This window comes from Acomys minous, assembly GCF_964271855.1.
Source record: "Acomys minous genome assembly, chromosome: 1".
NCBI classification, from domain to species: Eukaryota; Metazoa; Chordata; class Mammalia; order Rodentia; family Muridae; genus Acomys; species Acomys minous.
Window position 1 is genome coordinate 106,671,281 of NC_140483.1, and position 12,220 is coordinate 106,683,500.

At 44.3% G+C, this 12,220-nt stretch overlaps 1 protein-coding gene across 3 annotated transcripts in view; it reads right to left on the reverse strand.

The window, feature by feature from the left end:
• Positions 1-5,964, reverse strand: part of SULF1 (sulfatase 1) — a 161,350-nt gene extending 155,386 nt beyond the window's left edge. The window contains exon 1 of one of the 3 annotated variants that reach the window (XM_084773252.1): positions 5,498-5,964. The gene's annotated coding sequence lies outside the window, so the exon portion shown is untranslated. The remainder of the gene's footprint in view (positions 1-5,497) is intronic. The other 2 variants (XM_084773250.1, XM_084773253.1) reach the window with 2 other exon arrangements.
• Between the last annotated feature and the right edge of the window lie 6,256 nt (positions 5,965-12,220).

Genomic DNA, 12,220 nt, shown 5'->3' on the forward strand with positions numbered 1-12,220 from the left:
TACAAAATAGGTACTGGACATTGAACCTAGATCCTCCAAAGGAGCAACCAGTGCCCTTAACTGCTGAGCCATCTCTTAAGCCCTGTTGTTTTCTTTCTAGATTGCATGTCAGAAGTAATAGAAAGGGTATCTAAGAATGGTCCACATTGGCTGGCCTTGGTCTTCATTATCTTAGTGCTGAACTCAGGACCTTGCTCCTCCAAACACCACGCTCCATCTCTCAGCGTGGACCTCACAGGTCCAGCCACACAGTTGCTTCTAATCACTCACTGCCAAAACGACCTTCTTTCTCCTTCCATCCCTACCTTCTCGATTTCCCCTTGTCTTTGGAAATGCTAACTGGGTAGACCACATGACTAGACAGAAAGGATGACTGGCATGAAAAAGATGAGCTCATTCCTACACTGTAGATGTAAATCCATGAATGCATTTGTCAACTCCCATGGTTTCTAATCATCGGTATCAGATATGCTCTCTGTCTCTCTGTCTCTCTGTCTCTCTCTCTGCATATATATATTTCACAGCCTTCTATGGTATGTACCCCTGTATCCATCCTCAATTCATTGTTTGTTCCCCTGTTCAAGGCCGCATGATAAATATTATCTCTGAACATGGGCTTGGCCTATTCAGATCTACAGCTATAGCTGGGATTTTAAGTGACGGAGAGGCAGCTCATAGGTGTAACTCCTATCAGAGTCATCAAGGCATGTGGAAAGAGATGGACATTTTTCACCTAACAGTCTTGCATTGGGACAATCATTTCTCATTCTGACTAAAAGTTATGCTACCCCTAAGGGTTCATAAAAATAAAACCAACTGAATGTCCTCCTTGTTCCTCTTTGGTTATGGGTAGGTGCAGAGGAAGCACTCAGAGTTGGCTAATGGCTCTGGTGGGGATCACTAGAGAATGCTTTCAATGCTTGGGTGTCCCTGTGAGTTGATGAGCACCCATTTATTTATGTCCTTGGTGGAGACGAACATATTAACAGGCTAGTCCCTGTCACCTTCCCTGAGGAGTCAATGGAGAAAATAGGCAAATCGCAAAGCTGGATATAAACTAAAGTCTATATGCTAGGCACAGTGAGGACAGCATCTGGAAGGCTGCCATCGGTGGGAGAGGTTGGGAGTGGGGCTTGGGGAGAATGTAGAGATCAAGCTAAAACACTGAAAGATTAGTAGAAGATTACTGCATGTATTGTCTTTGGCTGGTGCCATAGTTTGAGCAGGACCCCTGGACCCAGATCTGCCCATCACAATGTTCTTCTTGGAGGTTTCTAGGACCCTCTGGATCCTTCTGTTTTGCCATTCTCCCATGCTTCTCTCACCTAGAGTCCCAATAGGATGTCCTCCCCTCTGTCTCACTTTCCTGGTAAGTGAAGACTTTCATGGGACATGCCCCTTGGGCTAGTGTAAACTTCAAACCCCTACCCAGATCTAGCCAATGGACAGGACATTCTCCACAATTGAGTGGAGAGCTGGGACTGACTTTCACATGAACTCTGATGCCCCATATTTAACCACGTCCCCTGGATGGGGAGACCTGGTGGCACTCAGAGGAAGGATAGCAGGCTATCAAGAAGAGACTTGATACCCTATGAGCATCTACAGGGGAAGAAAGTCCCCCTCAGTCACAATCATAGGGGAGGGGAGTAAGGGGAAAATGGGAGGAAGAGAGGAATGGGAGGATACAAGGGATGGGATAACTATTAAGATGTAATATGAATAAATTAATAAAATTTAAAAAAGAAAAAAGAGTAAGCAGAAGAGGCTTGGTGAAATGACCCTTTCATACCCAGGCCTATGACAGGAGAATCAGAAAGAACCATGTGGAGAACACTAGCTTAGCACGTGGAGGCCCTGGACTCCATCCTTAGGCCCTCAGATGCTATGAGCTCACCTCCCAGTCAGCAAGATAAAAAAAATGATCAGGACGAAGAGACTTAGAAGTCATGGACACTGACCCGGCCACCTTAGTTGGAGGTAAGACACAGCTGTTGATCTTCTGGCATGGAGTGGGAACATGGCTGGAAAACCGAGGCTCAACAACAGTGGGCCAGCGTGTGAAGGTGTAGTTCAGTGGACGAGCATGTAGATTGTGTGCCTGAGGCACTGGCATCAATCTCCAGCACATTCCCAAAAGGAGGGAAACGAAGACAAAGAGGACCAGTTAGGGGACTGTTGCGACAGCCCAGATGCAAGAGAATCATTGCACCGGGCAGTGGCTGCAGGCCAGATGTGGAAGATATATTAAAAGGAAGGACTCATAGGATTTGATGACAGATTGGCTGTAGAGAAGAGGGAAATATTGGGGTGCAGGAAAGAGACTCGGGGGGTGGGGCATGTTCACAGGCTTTGGCCCTTCCTCTCCAGCATAGTGAGACTGAATCTAAAATATTTTAAAACAGGAAATATATTTTCAGTCATTTTTTTTCCTGAAAAATACCTTCTTTCAATTTTTTTTTCATGGATCTAATATAAAGGTGAGTTTATCATATGGCCTCATACTTAATTTTACACAGGGACTTCTTTGTCCCCATGTCAATAATGGTAAAAATATGAACGTTTAGAATAGCTTATAAAGCTGAAATCCCCTTAAACTCACTTTGAGCCATGCACAGCTTTGCATGCAGAAGAGCCAGATGTTCACACTGGGCCCGTACGGTCATCTGTACACATGGCAAAGGCTGGGGAGGAGGTCTAACACTATACACAGCTCAGCATTGGAAATCCTGCTTTGTGGACTGAAAGAGCAGAGAAATTTCAAGTCCCGAACATTATTCTATGCACAGAGAGTTAGGGGGGGAAAGTGTCACCCCTGCCACTTGGCTGAACCGTGACAACGGAAACGGCTGCAACAATCGGTCTGATGGCCCACAAGGTTCCCCACAAGGAAGCAGAACACCGACACTCCTTTTAGCATCTTGATGAAGGTCTATATCTATAATCTATAAGCACCCTCCCTGATCAATGCATTTCAGTAATCACCTCTACCATAAAAAGGGGTTTTGTAATTTTCATGAATCAAGCTTTCCAGCCATCTCTCAAAAATGTCACCAGTAATTCAAATTAGATAGAAGGGCACAGCTACAAGACACACTGAGAGAGGGACCCCAGTGTGTTCCAACATTCCTACCGCTGTTAGAATAATGACGGGAACTCCAGGTGTTAGGAGCACAATGCTGTCAGGAAGAAACCAAGTGTCACACTGAGGCATGTGATAAGTCACCACAAATAAGTCTCTTGATGTTGGCAGATGGGTAGATCCAGGTTTTGACAAGAGACTGAGATTGACCTGCGGGCACTGTCTTTAAGGAAACACTTTCCCTTCAACGAGTTATCTTATACTGCTTTGTTAGAGAGACAAAAACATGAGTTTGTGTCTTCAAGGTGTGAATTTACTATGTTCCAACACTCGGGTCTTGTTTGCACCCTGCTGTACAGGCCAGGTGGTTCTTTGGCTGGGAATAATGGCAGTCTCCTATGTATATTACCTAGGTCCTGACAAGACAACTTTGTGATCCATTTCCACACTGGGGGCATAGGCTCCTGGGGCTCCTGAGTGGCTTCCTTTCCTAAGCAGAACCTTGCCCTTGCCTTTGTTAGAAAACCACTGTGATGACATCAGGATATCATATTGTCCTGAGATAACGCTGCAGTGGTACCAAATGGCCTGGCCCGTTAGCTCTGTGCCTGCTCCATGCTGTAGGAGGCTCCAGTCCTGATGGGACACGGACCTCCCTTCGTTCTTCACTTTTTGAGACCCAACATGGAATGAATGGAATTCCAGATGACTTCAGCTTATGAACTAAGTCCCATTTCACTTTGGTTATGGAATGCTTGGGCCTAAGTAATACTCAGCCTCACTGGTGGGAGAATGCTTTTCACTCAAGACGCCCCAGACCTTGGCCACAGGACATTCAGAACAACACCTCAACACCATACTGGGATCCTGTTTTAGCCTTCATTTTTTAAAAGGTGATTGAAGAAAAAAAAGTCTGCGGCACGAAAACCTAAGAATGCCACTTGAGAAGAGATGTTGGAGACCTTAACCAGTTGAACACTCAAGTCACAGAGTCCTGGGCATTTGAGCTGTTATTTTGCCTACTACATAGCTGCTACTTGCAAACAGCTCAAATGCAGTGTCATGTACAAACACAAACATCTCTCATCTCCAAAGGGTAAGGACCAGGTTCGCTGTCCCTACCCTGTAGGAGCAGGTTCTCACACAGCACAGGTATGCATGGCTTCACGGAAAGCAAGCCAGTGCAGTCAGAGAAGGAACTCAGACGCCCTCATCTTGTGCAAACACTTGAAAAATAAAAATACCATTTTAATCCCTCCGAAAATAAGGCACTAATCTGAAAAGCTTTTTTTCTTTTTAATGCCACAGAGGTAGCATCTGATGTCCCTTGTTATCTTCCATTAAATTAAATCCTGCTGGGTGATTTGGGTAGAGCAGTTAGGCACCCATGAGATGACAGCTCACTTACTGTATCTGAGCACCCGGATGACCATTAATTTCCAGTGACTAATTTGTAATTAAAACTTGTTTGTTTATTTGTTTATAACCAGGGCTGAACATCTATTTACATTTAATTAACACTCTTTAAAGCCTATAAATGCAGCGACTTTAATGATCCATCCCAGATAGGCTACTTTAGTTTTTCCTGACTTGTAAAACTCACACACAGATCTGCAAGTGAATTACATCCATCTGCTGCCCCTGCAGCTGCAACTGGGCTACGTTAAGGAGCGATTTCCTCCTACCTCCTCCCCTCTCTGCTTTTCTTCCAGCTCGAAGCATTTTTGTTTCGGAGTCGACCCAAAGACCGCAACCGAGGGTAGCCAGCCCTTTTTCACCCAAGGAGTTCCCAGACTTTAGTCAGTCTCCAAAAGTGATTAAAAATCATTCCTGCTTCATCACAAATCGACCCAATCTACCTCGCACAAATCGGTTAACAAAGCGTTTCCGACTCCGCCAGCAAGCCGGTAACAGACCCTTAAAAAGAATCTTTAGGTATCGGTAGGAGAACGGAACAGCTTCAAAGTGAACTCTTAAGGGTCACGGCTAAAACAAACGCTTTCTTGGCCTGGTCCATCCTCGAGAAACGATTGGCACCTACTCTTCCGCGCCTATAACGGGGATCTCAAAGGCACCCGGGCTCCCAAAGACAATTTCTTCGCTACACCTTCAAAAGCAACGCATGAGAAGCGGTAGCGCTACAAAGACAGCCAAGCTGGAGCTATGCGCTCTGTTATCTGTCAGCCGTACAATAGCAGCATTGATGGAACAGCGAGCACCGGCTTTGACAAGTGTGCTGGGCAAGCATTACATTCCAAACTACGGCGAGAGAGAAGGAGAGAAAGGGAGGGAGGGAAGGGAGGGAAGGAGGGAGGGAGGGAGAGAGAGAGAGAGAGAGAGAGAGAGAGAGAGAGAGAGAGAGAGAGAGAGAGAGAGAGAGAGAGAGAGAGATTGATTTGGTGTCTTTTACTTTACCTGAAAACACTGCTTTTCTTGTGGCTGCTGCAAATGAATTCCTCCTCCTCTTCTTCCCTCAAAGCCAAGTACTTGGATTTGCCTGCAACTCTCACTTGGAGAAGACCACACAGCTCCAGCAGGGCAGCCTTCCTTCTCTTAATCCCCACTCGAATGTGATGACACACACTAACCCCAACCATCTGTTGAAACACGTCCTCAAGCACTCAGCACAGTGCTGTGTCAAGACAGGCTGCCCAATCCAATTGCTGGGGCTGAGTGTCTCTTACGGATTGGAGGCGGAGGGCTGGGCAGGGACGGGAGGTCCGAGAACTCCCCAGCCCAGTAACCTGAGATTTTCGGAGAGAAAGGACTGCTACGGAGAGAGGAGTGGGAGGTGCCGCGGGGAAGGTAGAGCGAATGAATTATTCTGGTGGCCGGTTGTGCGTTACTTTTCACAAGTCTCTGCGCTCCTTAGGGGTGGAGGGAACTCTCGGTGGGATGCCCAGGAACACTAAAAATCTTTTACAGCCCATCTATTGAGGGCAACGTCCTCAGCAAACCGCTCCCCCGCCCCCAATCACCCCACGGGAGATAAAAGATTCGTCTTGTCATGCTGATAAACTGTTAAATGTGGGAGTAGTTTGCACTGAAATGTGACATCTACATTTTGAAATCCAAACTCCTACCTCCCTTTGATTCGGGGGCGGCTGCTTCCAACATTCCTGGAAGGGCTTGGGGGGGGGGGTGTCGCAGTTTTGAGCCTAAACTTCTCCTTTCCTACTGGGCTCTTCACGTGGCTCCCAGGCTAAACTAGAGACCCTCAAAGAAAGTCATTGCATCCTCCCTACACCTTAAAACAGTACTAATTTTCCTAAGATAAAGGTGGCTTTTAATCACTTCCTACATCCACAGACATTTCTGGACTGGAGCTGGTGGTACTAGAAGGCTCCACTCTGCCAGTAATTACTTTTATTGGTTTCTAGTTAATTGTAATTATAACATTCACGTAGCTCAAGCATCTCTTAACAAATTTGCTTTGAAATGTTTTCAGTTTGGGGCACATTTTTCTTGTGTACTTTTTTTTTAAATATAAAGTTTCTTTGAACTTTATTTTTACCTTGATAATTTTACATTGTAATTACATCGATAACGTGATTCAGGAAAAGGTTACGTTTGACATATACGAGGATATTGAGAAATAGATTCATTACTTAAAAAAATCTTATCATTTCAAACATTCCGTCAGACATCTGAGGAATTTGGATTATCCTAAAGAGTAGAGAGGAATTTTAAATACCATCTCCTGCCTAATGGTGCCTGCTGGAAGCTAACATTTAAATATTACACCTTTTGAGGTTTGTGGTGAGAAAGTGATCACTTATGGGGGAGTGGAAGTAGGAGGGAGGTTTAAATTTCCCCAAAGCCTTAAAATCCAGATTATAAATAAGTAGCTAACACTTGCCATATCAATGTCATAAAAAAGGTTGTTTCAGTAACAAGCGACATAGGTTGATTGGCTTTTTTGTTTTGAGGCTTTGTGGGATGTTGTGTTAGGATGCTTGCACCTCCCCCTGGTACAAGTTTCTGACGCACAGATAAGTGGAGTGGTATTAGTCACAGAGTTTGGTCTTCCCGACTGGGCTGTCAGGAAAAGGCTAAGGGAGCAGCAAGGAGGTGGAAGTTCTGATTCCATTTGCTTACTATCTCTTCCCAGAGTGATTATAAGGTGTCTGCTTTACAATGTATCACAAATTCACTAAACTACCCCACTGCCACATCCAGATACGTAACCAACACAGACATTGTCAACAAGGCAATTGGCAGGACAGGCCTAAGGCTTCCCTGGGGCACCATAAAATTTTAATAGTGCCAATTACTGTAGGGCACTTTTATTCCCTCTTGGTTTTGGAGGGGGGGGGGATAGTTAATCCCGCCAGACCTCAGTCTGGGAATCTGGATTGCCTCAGCCCCGTAGATGTGGAAGACCCCGGAGACATCGTTAAGTTCGTTTGCAATCTCTTAAACTGAAAGTTGAGTTGCAAAAGTAAAACTTAAGAAAGCGTAAAGGTGTTAAATCAGTGTGTTTCCCTCACCCTGCGCTTGTAACCTCCCTTCTATGAGACATTTCCCAAGTGGTCCGGTCTCTGACTTACATTACTGTTTCAAATGCTTTTACATGCAAACTTTTCATCCTGTTCTCCACTGTAGGCCTTTTCATTAAATCTCAGCTATTACTTCTCTTTTATCGATAACTTTGCTATTCGTCATGTTTAATACTTGTTTTAAAATTGTAAAAAAAAAAAGTACAAGGGTGCCATAGATCCTAGGGGCATGTTTGTTCTATGTTCTGTGTAGCTGGGCATGCTACCTTTCAGGTGGACTGTAAATTGAATCCACAACGATGCATTTTTCCCCCCTTGTTCTGAAATGCTTTTGTTAGGGAAAATCAACTCAAACACAAACCTGAAGCTGGTGCTGCAGGCTAAGGACCCTGTTCCCCTTCTCTGCAGCCGGCTTCCCTGCACCGCGGAGTGTCAGTTTTAGAAGTTAAGAATTTTCCATTACTTCCTTTGCTTTCTCCTTGCCATCTGCAAACAGTTTATTTTTTTTTAAGGAAAAAAAAAGTGAAATTGATTCTGTCTTGAAAGATCTAAACTTAAAATACATAGTATTTCAAAAACCTGATATGCAGCATTTTAAAGTCAGAGGGAAGAATACAGCTTTGCGCGTACTGAATTGCTCCAGCTTAGAAACTGAGGCAGGACACTCCTAAATGAAAGATTAATAGGTAACGGTGATATTGAAGAACGGCCCCCTCCTATTCTGTTCCCACAGTTAAAATGTCCCTTTACTTATTAGCTCCAATTAGTTTCCATGGTAACCGACCAGCCCTTGTAAACCCAGCACTCTGAGCTTCACTCATCTTTGTCTAGACTGGGCCCTCCAGCCTTCTTCCTCCACAGATGGTCGTTCAGCTGAGTCTGTATCTGTAGCCCTATCTCTCGCACACATGGAGCTGGCACAAGAGCATCCACACTCACTTTTTTCACTAGCACAATGGTGGCCAAGGGAGAAGGGAAGTGACAGTTAATCCCCCAGCTCCAGCGAAGGCGGCTGCTGCTGCTGCTGCTGCTGCTGCTGCGGCGGCGGCGGCGGCTGCATTAGGGTTTGCCTCTTTTGGTTATTGTTTCTTCCAGTCTTGTTCTGTTATCAGCTGTTTGCTGCTCATAATTTCTTTTCAGGGAAACCAATACAGTATAATAAAAACCTCATTAAACAGAAACACCCATCAGCCCCCAAGAAAGCCCTAAACTACCCTTTTTTTTTTGTTGAAAGATCCATTAAAGTGAAAAAGAAAAACCACTTGTTTGTCATGCTTGAGAAAAAGAGAACAAAGCCAGCATCAAGGTTTACCAAGGGGGAGAGGAGAGGGGAGGAAGCCAGTGTGAAGATTTAGTGCACTCCAAGCATGGTGTGTCTTTTCTGTTGATGATACCCTTTGGCCAAGAATACCAACCCAGTAATCAGGGAGGCTGAGCGAGCTGGCCTGGGTGTGGAGGGAGGTGACAGAACTGTAGAGCAGGTCAGTTCTGAGCCACAGGGCTGCAGGTGAGTCACGAAACCAGAGCTCTGAACAGGGAGGAATCAGCCAGGGAGAAGGAGAAGACTTGCCAGAAATGCTTCAAATCGTGAGACTTCAGCAAGCCAAGGATTCCTGATTTATGCTTATTTGACTTTTTTAGACATAACTCAGTTAAAAAAATAAGCTCAACTTCATATTAAGGTATCTGGAGAGATGGCTCAGCAATTAAGAGCACTTGCTGCTCTAGCAGAAGACCTGGCTTCAATTCCTATCACCCGCCGCCATAGTGGCTTTCAACTGCTTGAAACTCCAGTTTCAGGGGATTTGATGTCCCCTTCTGGACGCCACCAACACCAGGCATACATATGGCAAACTTACATTTACATATAGGCAAATCACTCATAGATATAAAATTATATGAATAAAATAATAGAATAAAAATTATGAATCTTGTTTTTTTTTTTTTTAAAAACCACTATTTTATTTACGATTTGGGGTGTGTGTGTGTGTGTGTGTGTGTGTGTGTGCCTGAGTGCCTGAGAGTGTGAAGGTCAGAGGGCAACTTGTGGAATGGATTCTGCCCTTCCACTTCCGGGAGTCAGACCCAGGTCATCTGCTTATGTACCAAGTGCCTTGCTTGCTCTTGTCAGCTTCACACTGAATTTTAATTTAGTATTTGTCTAATGTGAACTTCCCCTTCTACACTTAGAGGAAACAGCTCAGCAGCCAGGTTTTGTATTGGTCATGTTGAATATTTGCAAAGATCGGAATGGATGCATTTTCCTTTTCCCTATCCCATCACCTGTGCTACCACCATTTTTTCCGACACTGGTTTTGACATGAAAAGAATCACTAGGAATGTGGGTTGGAGAGTTGTCTTAGTGAGTAAGATGGTTGGTATGTGAGCCTGAGAAGCTGGCGTGCTGGGTTGAGTGAAATGGCCTTCCTTAGCTCCTTTGAATACTTGCTCCCCATTCAGTAGAACTGTTTGGAAAGGATTAGGAGGCGTGGCCTCGCTGAAGCAGGTGTGTCACGAGGGGGTGTGTGGGGGGATGGCTTTGAGGTTTCAAAAGACTCATGCCTTTCCTGGTGTTTCTCTCTGCCTCCTTCTTGTTGGATCATGACGTAAGCTGTTCCTGCCGTGCCCTTGCTCTGCCATGATGGCCTCTAAATCCCTGAGTTACAAATTAAGCCCATCTTTTTATAAATCGCCTTGGTCACGGTGCCTTATCACAGAAATAGAAAAGTTACTAAAACACCTGGGTCTGATCCTCTAGAACCCAAGTAAAAATAGCTAGACTTTGTGGCAAACACTTATAATCCCAGCACCCAGAAGAGACTGCAGGGGGTCCCCAGCGCTCCCTGTTCCGATTAAATCTGGCAAATTTGGGGAGCCTGTGCTATAGTGAAAGTCCTATCTCAAAAAAAAAAAAAAAAGATGGAAGCAATGTCTGGCCTTCATATGCACAAAACCACTCAAGAGCAATCAAAATGCCCCCAAATCTGGTGCAATCAGTCTTTTCTCTCCTCTACCCTTCCCCCCACTTGTTATATTTCCAGGCCTTGGCATTCTGGGAAAGTGGTCTAACAGTGAGATGCACCCCAAATATGGCATCTGGGGACTGGGTCAATAAAAGTATGATTTGGAGGTTAGCCTGGACTACAATTCCAGGACAGTTTGGGCTATATTGAGATCTTGTTTCAAAATAAAAAACAAAACAGTGTCTGGGATTGGCCTCTAAAATCCCCTGCAATCTGAGTATCAGAAACAGAACCACAGTGCGTACTCCGAGATGCTCCTTGTACCGAAGAGTTCTTTCCTTTGATGAAAACGGTCCTTAAAATTTGTGTGTTAAGCAAGTGGCGAAGGACGTGTAAAGTCCCATGACACTAGACACATGTAAAACAAGTAGCCCATTGCTGTTTATATCATAGTGAACTATGTCTTGTAATCAGCGCAGCTTACAATTCTAAGCCACAGGAGACAAGAAGGCACATTCTCTGCCATTTTATTAATCTCCTTCAACTAAGCTCTACTGCCTTTTCCACATTAAGCTTTGTGCTTCTCACAGGAAGAGAGAAAGTGATTGCTTACCATCTGTATTCATATGCTACGAGGCCAGCGGGGGACTCACATTCTCAGCCGCTGTGTGGTTGCCTCTGTAGGAGATCATCCTTAAGCCAGGGGGAGCTGTCACATCAAACTGTGATTTTTTTTTTTAAGACAAGGTGGCTTGGAACTTGCTATGTAGACCAGGCTGGCCTAGACTCAAAGATCCATCTCTTTCTGCTGGGATTAAAGTCATATACCACCATTGGCTATAGAGAATTTTATTTTATTTTATTTTATTTATTTTTAATCAATGAAGCAAAGCTTCTCCACAAACACAGCTTAAAATAGATTGAAGAGTGAATGCAGATGAACTCCACGTGGGATAATTTAGTCCAAATTTGTTAGATTCCATACAGTTATGGCAATGCAATCTTAAATGTCTCAGAAATCAATTCTGAATCCATATTTGTAGAAAGCGGTGCTGGGGCGTTGGGCTTTAGTCCTCATTCAAACAGAGCATTAAATGTGTGAGAGGTAACTTCGCGATTTCAGCAACAGGGTTTTGAGGTTTATTTAAATGACTTGCAGGTAGGGTTTGGGGGCGCGGCAATTGAAATAGAATATACCCTAAATCTCGAAAGCCATGTTGTCATCATGGCACATATATTCTCCTAATCAGTGTGAGTAATGTGGATGAAAGCAGGAAACTATGAGTTTGACTTAGTGTTAGAGAACTTGCCTAACACATGGAGTTGCAAGATTCCATCCCCCACCGTGTGGGGAAGGTAGGAGCTTGGGTGCAGCCTTGAGAATTACTCAGAATATGCAGGAGGAGCTTTGGGGGTAGGGTAAGGAATAGTAGGCAAAAACACAACCAATAAAGGCATAAGGGTAATTAATCTCTGAGCTATGGATAGAACACTAATAAGCTCCAAGAATTAATCTATTAACTCATATTTTTTCCTGAAAAAAATATACAATTATTTTTAGAGAAAAAATTCAGAACCAAAAACATTCTCCTACAGTAATTATGTTTTACTGTGACTGTGTTGCATGCGTGAAAGAGCTGGTGCGAATTCAAATGCACAAAGTATTTTCAGTTATG